Below are 5,593 nucleotides of genomic sequence, written 5' to 3'. Positions count from 1 at the left end.
GAATTTATAACGAGATCATTTCATAAAGACAAAGACGATAACGAGCTCGTCAAGAGAGAAGTCCTCAGCCCTTTATCCACTTCATCCTCTTCTCTCCTCCCTCTCTCCTCCTCTCTTCTCTCCTCCTCTCTCTCCTCCTCCCTCTCCTCCCTCTTCTCTCTCCTCCTCCCTCTCCTCCCTCTCTTCTCTCCTCCTCTCTCTCCTCCTCCTCCTCTCCTCCCTCTCTCCTCTCCTCCCTCTCTCTCTCCTCTCCTCCCTCTCCTCCCTCTCTCTCTTCTCCTCCTCCTCTCCTCCCTCTCTCTCTCCGTCCTCCTCCTCTCCTCTCCTCTCGTCTCTCTCTCCTCCTCTCCTCTCTCTCTCCTCCTCTCCTCCCTCTCCTCCTCTCTCCTCCTCTCTCTCTCCGCCTCCCGTCTCCTCCCTCTCTCTCTCCTCCACCTCTCCTCCTCTCTCCTCCCTCTCTCTCTCGCCTCCCTCTCCTCCCTCTCTTCTCTCCTCCCTCCTCTCTCTCCTCCTCTCTCCTCCTCTCCTCCTCTCTCCTCCTCTCCTCCCTCTCTCCTCCTCCTCTCCTCCCTCTCCTCCCTCTCCTCCCTCTCTCCCTCTCCTCTCTCTCTCTCTCCTCCGCTCTCTCCTCCCTCTCCTCCCTCTCCTCCTCCCCCTTTCCTCCCTCTCTCTCGTCCTCCTCTCTCTCTCCTCTCCTCTCCTCCCTCTCTCTCTCCTCCTCCCTCTCCTCTCCTCTCTCTCTCCTCTCTCCTCCTCCCTCTCCTCCCTCTCTCTCTCCTCCTCTCTCTCCTCTCTCTCCTCCTCTCTCTCTCCTCCTCCCTCTCCTCCCTCTCTCTCTCTCCTCCTCCTCTCCTCTCTCCTCCTCTCTCTCTCCTCCTCCCTCTCTCCTCCTCTCTCTCTCCTCCTCCCTCTCCTCCCTCTCCTCCCTCTCATCCTCCTCTCTCTCTCCTCCCTCTCTCCTCCTCCCTCTCCTCCCTCTCGTCCTCTCCTCCCTCTCTCTCTCCTCCCTCTCTCCTCCCTCTCCTCCCTCTCCTCCTCCCTCTTGTCCTCCCTCTCTCCTCCTCTCCTCTCCTCCTCTCTCTCTCCTCCTCTCTCTCTCCTCCTCCCTCTCCTCCCTCTCTCTCTACCTCCTCCTCCCTCTCCTCCCTCTCTCTCTTCCTCCCTCTCCTCCCTCTCTCGTCTCCTCCCTCTCTCCTCCCTCTCTCCTCCTCTCTCTCTCCTCCTCCCTCTCCTCCCTCTCTCTCCTCCTCCCTCTCCTCCCTTCTCTCCTCCTCTCTCTCTCCTCCTCCTCTCTTCCTCCTCTCTCTCTCCTCCTCCCTCTCCTCCCTCTCCTCCCTCTCTCCTCCTCTCTCTCTCCTCCTCCCTCTCCTCCTCCTCTCTCTCGTCCTCCTCCCTCTCCTCTCTTCCTCTCTCTCGGCTCCTCCTCCTCCCCTCTCCTCCCTCTCTCCTCCCTCTCTCTCCTCTCTCTCTCCTCCTCCCTCTCCTCCCTCTCTCCTCTCCTCCTCCCTCTCCTCCCTCTCTCCTCCTCTCTCTCTCCTCCTCCTCTCTCCTCCTCTCTCTCTCCTCCTCCCTCTCCTGCCCTCTGCCTCCCTCTCTCCTCCTCCCTCTCCTCCTCTCTCTCTCTCCTCCTCCCTCTCCTCCTCTCTCCTCCTCTCTCTCTCCTCCTCCCGCTCTCTCTCTCCTCCTCCCTCTCCTCCCTCTCTCCTCCTCTCTCTCTCCTCCTCCCTCTCCTCCCTCTCTCTCTCTCCTCCTCCCTCTCCTCCCTCTCTCCTCCTCTCTCTCTCCTCCTCCCTCTCTCTCTCTCCTCCTCCTCTCCTCCTCTCTCCTCCTCTCTCTCTCCTCCTCCCTCTCCTCCCTCTCTCCTCCCTCTCTCCTCCTCTCTCTCTCTCTCCTCCTCCCTCTCCTCCCTCTCTCTCTCCTCCTCCTCCCTCTCCTCCCTCTCTCTCCTCCTCCCTCTCTCCTCCCTCTCTCTCTCTCCTCCCTCTCTCCTCCTCTCCTCCCTCTCTCCTCCTCCCTCTCCTCCCTCTCCTCCCTCTCCTCCTCTCTCCTCTCCTCCCTCTCTCTCTCCTCCCTCTCTCCTCCCTCTCCTCCCTCTCCTCCTCCCTCTCTTCCTCCTCTCTCTCTCCTCCTCTCTCTCTCCTCCTCCCTCTCCTCCCTCTCTCTCTCCTCCTCCTCCTCTCCTCCCTCTCTCTCTCCTCCTCCTCCTCCCTCTCCTCCTCTCTCTCTCCTCCTCCTCCTCTCCTCCCTCTCTCCTCCTCTCTCTCTCCTCCTCCCTCTCCTCCCTCTCTCTCTCTCCTCCTCCCTCTCCTCCCTCTCTCCTCCTCTCTCTCTCCTCCTCCCTCTCTCCTCCTCTCTCTCTCCTCCTCCCTCTCCTCCCTCTCCTCCCTCTCTCCTCCTCCCTCTCCTCCCTCTCTCTCTCTCCTCCTCCCTCTCCTCCCTCTCTCCTCCTCTCTCTCTCCTCCTCCCTCTCTCTCTCTCCTCCTCCCTCTCCTCCCTCTCTCCTCCTCTCTCTCTCCTCCTCCCTTCTCCTCCCTCTCTCTCTCTCCTCCTCCTCTCCTCCCTCTCTCCTCCTCTCTCTCTCCTCCTCCCTCTCTCTCTCTCCTCCTCCCTCTCCTCCCTCTCTCCTCCTCTCTCTCTCCTCCTCCTCTCCTCCCTCTCTCCTCCCTCTCTCCTCCTCTCTCTCTCTCTCCTCCTCCCTCTCCTCCCTCTCTCTCTCTCCTCCTCCCTCTCCTCCCTCTCTCTCTCCTCCCTCTCTCCTCCTCTCTCTCTCTCCTCCCTCTCTCCTCCTCTCCTCCCTCTCTCCTCCTCCTCTCCTCCCTCTCCTCCCTCTCCTCCCTCTCTCCTCTCCTCCCTCTCTCTCTCCTCCCTCTCTCCTCCCTCTCCTCTCTCTCCTCCTCCCTCTTTCCTCCCTCTCTCTCTCCTCCTCTCTCTCTCCTCCTCCTCTCCTCCCTCTCTCTCTCCTCCTCCTCCCTCTCCTCCCTCTCTCTCTCCTCCCTCTCTCCTCCCTCTCCTCTCTCTCCTCCTCCCTCTTTCCTCCCTCTCTCTCTCCTCCTCTCTCTCTCCTCCTCCCTCTCCTCCCTCTCTCTCTCCTCCTCCTCCCTCTCCTCCCTCTCTCTTCCTCCCTCTCTCCTCCCTCTCTCCTCCTCTCTCTCTCCTCCTCCCTCTCCTCCCTCTCCTCTCTCCTCCTCCCTCTCCTCCCTCTCTCCTCCTCTCTCTCTCCTCCTCCCTCTCTCCTCCTCTCTCTCTCCTCCTCCCTCTCCTCCCTCTCCTCCCTCTCTCCTCCTCTCTCTCTCCTCCCTCTCTCCTCCTCCCTCTCCTCCCTCTCTCCTCTCCTCCCTCTCTCTCTCCTCCCTCTCTCCTCCCTCTCCTCCCTCTCCTCCTCCCTCTTTCCTCCCTCTCTCCTCCTCTCCTCTCCTCCCTCTCTCTCTCCTCCTCTCTCTCTCCTCCTCCCTCTCCTCCCTCTCTCTCTCCTCCTCCTCCCTCTCCTCCTCTCTCTCTCCTCCCTCTCCTCCCTCTCTCTCTCCTCCCTCTCTCCTCCCTCTCTCCTCCTCTCTCTCTCCTCCTCCCTCTCCTCCCTCTCTCTCTCTCCTCCTCCCTCTCCTCCCTCTCTCCTCCTCTCTCTCTCCTCCTCCCTCTCTCCTCCTCTCTCTCTCCTCCTCCCTCTCCTCCCTCTCCTCCCTCTCTCCTCCTCTCTCCTCCTCCCTCTCCTCCTCCTCTCTCTCTCCTCCTCCCTCTCCTCCCTCTCCCTCTCTCCTCCTCTCCTCTCCTCCCTCTCTCTCTCCTCCTCTCTCTCTCCTCCTCCCTCTCCTCCCTCTCTCTCTCCTCCTCCTCCCTCTCCTCCCTCTCTCTCTCCTCCCTCTCCTCCCTCTCTCTCTCCTCCCTCTCTCCTCCCTCTCTCCTCCTCTCTCTCTCCTCCTCCCTCTCTCTCTCTCCTCCTCCCTCTCCTCCCTCTCTCCTCCTCTCTCTCTCCTCCTCCCTCTCTCCTCCTCTCTCTCTCCTCCTCCCTCTCCTCCCTCTCCTCCCTCTCTCCTCCTCTCTCTCTCCTCCTCCCTCTCCTCCTCCTCTCTCTCTCCTCCTCCCTCTCCTCCCTCTCCTCCTCCCTCTCCTCCCTCTCTCCTCCTCTCTCTCTCCTCCTACCTCTCCTCCCTCTCTCCTCCCTCTCCTCCCTCTCTCCTCCCTCTCCTCCCTCTCTCCTCCTCTCTCTCTCCTCCTCCCTCTCCTCCCTCTCTCTCTCTCCTCCTCCCTCTCCTCCCTCTCTCTCTCTCCTCCTCCCTCTCCTCCCTCTCTCCTCCTCTCTCTCTCCTCCTCTCTCTCTCCTCCTCCCTCTCCTCCCTCTCTCTCTCTCCTCCTCCCTCTCCTCCCTCTCTCTCTCTCCTCCTCCCTCTCCTCCCTCTCTCCTCCTCTCTCTCTCCTCCTCCCTCTCCTCCCTCTCTCCTCCATCTCTCCTCCTCTCTCTCTCTCTCCTCCTCCCTCTCCTCCCTCTCTCTCTCTCCTCCTCTCTCTCTCTCTCCTCCTCCCTCTCCTCCCTCTCCTCCCTCTCCTCCCTCTCTCCTCCTCTCTCTCTCTCTCCTCCTCCCTCTCCTCCCTCTCCTCCCTCTCTCCTCCTCTCTCTCTCTCTCCTCCTCCCTCTCCTCCCTCTCCTCCTCCCTCTCCTCCCTCTCTCCTCCCTCTCCTCCCTGATAAGTTCCACACACATATGACTTTGTCCTGTGACGGTGGGTTTCCGTTGCTCGGCGACGTCGTAAACTCTCTCTCGCCCTATTGTCTGATCATCACAGAGGTAAAAGGTGAACTCAAATGCGACACAGGGAATGAGCCAAAACGTAAAACAGAACGCGTCCTTTAAACAGGAAAGCCTTAAAAATGACCAAGAAGACAGGTAAATATCGCAAATACTTCTTTATTGACCCTAAACTTTAATATCTTCCAAAACGGCAAAATCTCTGAACAGAAATTCAGAAATGGGTGATTCTGGGATGATTTGGGACCAAGAGGAAGCAACAGATGGAGCGGATCGGACTGAAAAGTGGAACATATGAACAGTTATTCAGATAACTATAGCATAAAGAACATGTGACAAGTTTAGCATCAGTTTTACCCCAAATCACTAAATCCACTGAATTCTTCTTCCTCTGTGTCACTTCTAAACAACTCAACAAACTCCAGAGGAAGTGCAGATTCTTCTTCTGCGTCGCTCAGAGCCTAGAGCGTGTTTTTTTCCTCTACTTTTAGGCTGGTGCGACTTATACTCCAGAAAATATGGTAAACAATGTTCTCGGACGCTCCAGACTAAATGAGTCATATCCCTCTTGAGGAGATGCAGATGTTCCCCTGGCGCGTGTTAGCGGGGCCTACGTTTTAAGCGGTGATTTTGGGGGTGTTTTGACACGGGGGGGATAATGAGACCCCCGACAGCGTCGCGCCTGTCGCCGACCTGCCAGCGGAGCGCCTGCCAGCGGAGCGCCCGCCAGACCCGCTGCACTCACAACACGAGCCCGTCCACTTAAACCGACCTTTACCCTTCAGAGGACGAGCTAAAGCGTTAGCGTTAGCGTTAGCAGTAGGGGCGCGCGACTGAAGCGTGATGAAGGTG

Source organism: Eucyclogobius newberryi, unplaced genomic scaffold, assembly GCF_026437365.1.
Source record: "Eucyclogobius newberryi isolate DKJ021-1_F unplaced genomic scaffold, fEucNew1.0.hap1 SCAF_12, whole genome shotgun sequence".
NCBI classification, from domain to species: Eukaryota; Metazoa; Chordata; class Actinopteri; order Gobiiformes; family Gobiidae; genus Eucyclogobius; species Eucyclogobius newberryi.
The sequence above is the reverse complement of the archived record's forward strand: the minus strand, read 5'-3'. Positions refer to the sequence as shown.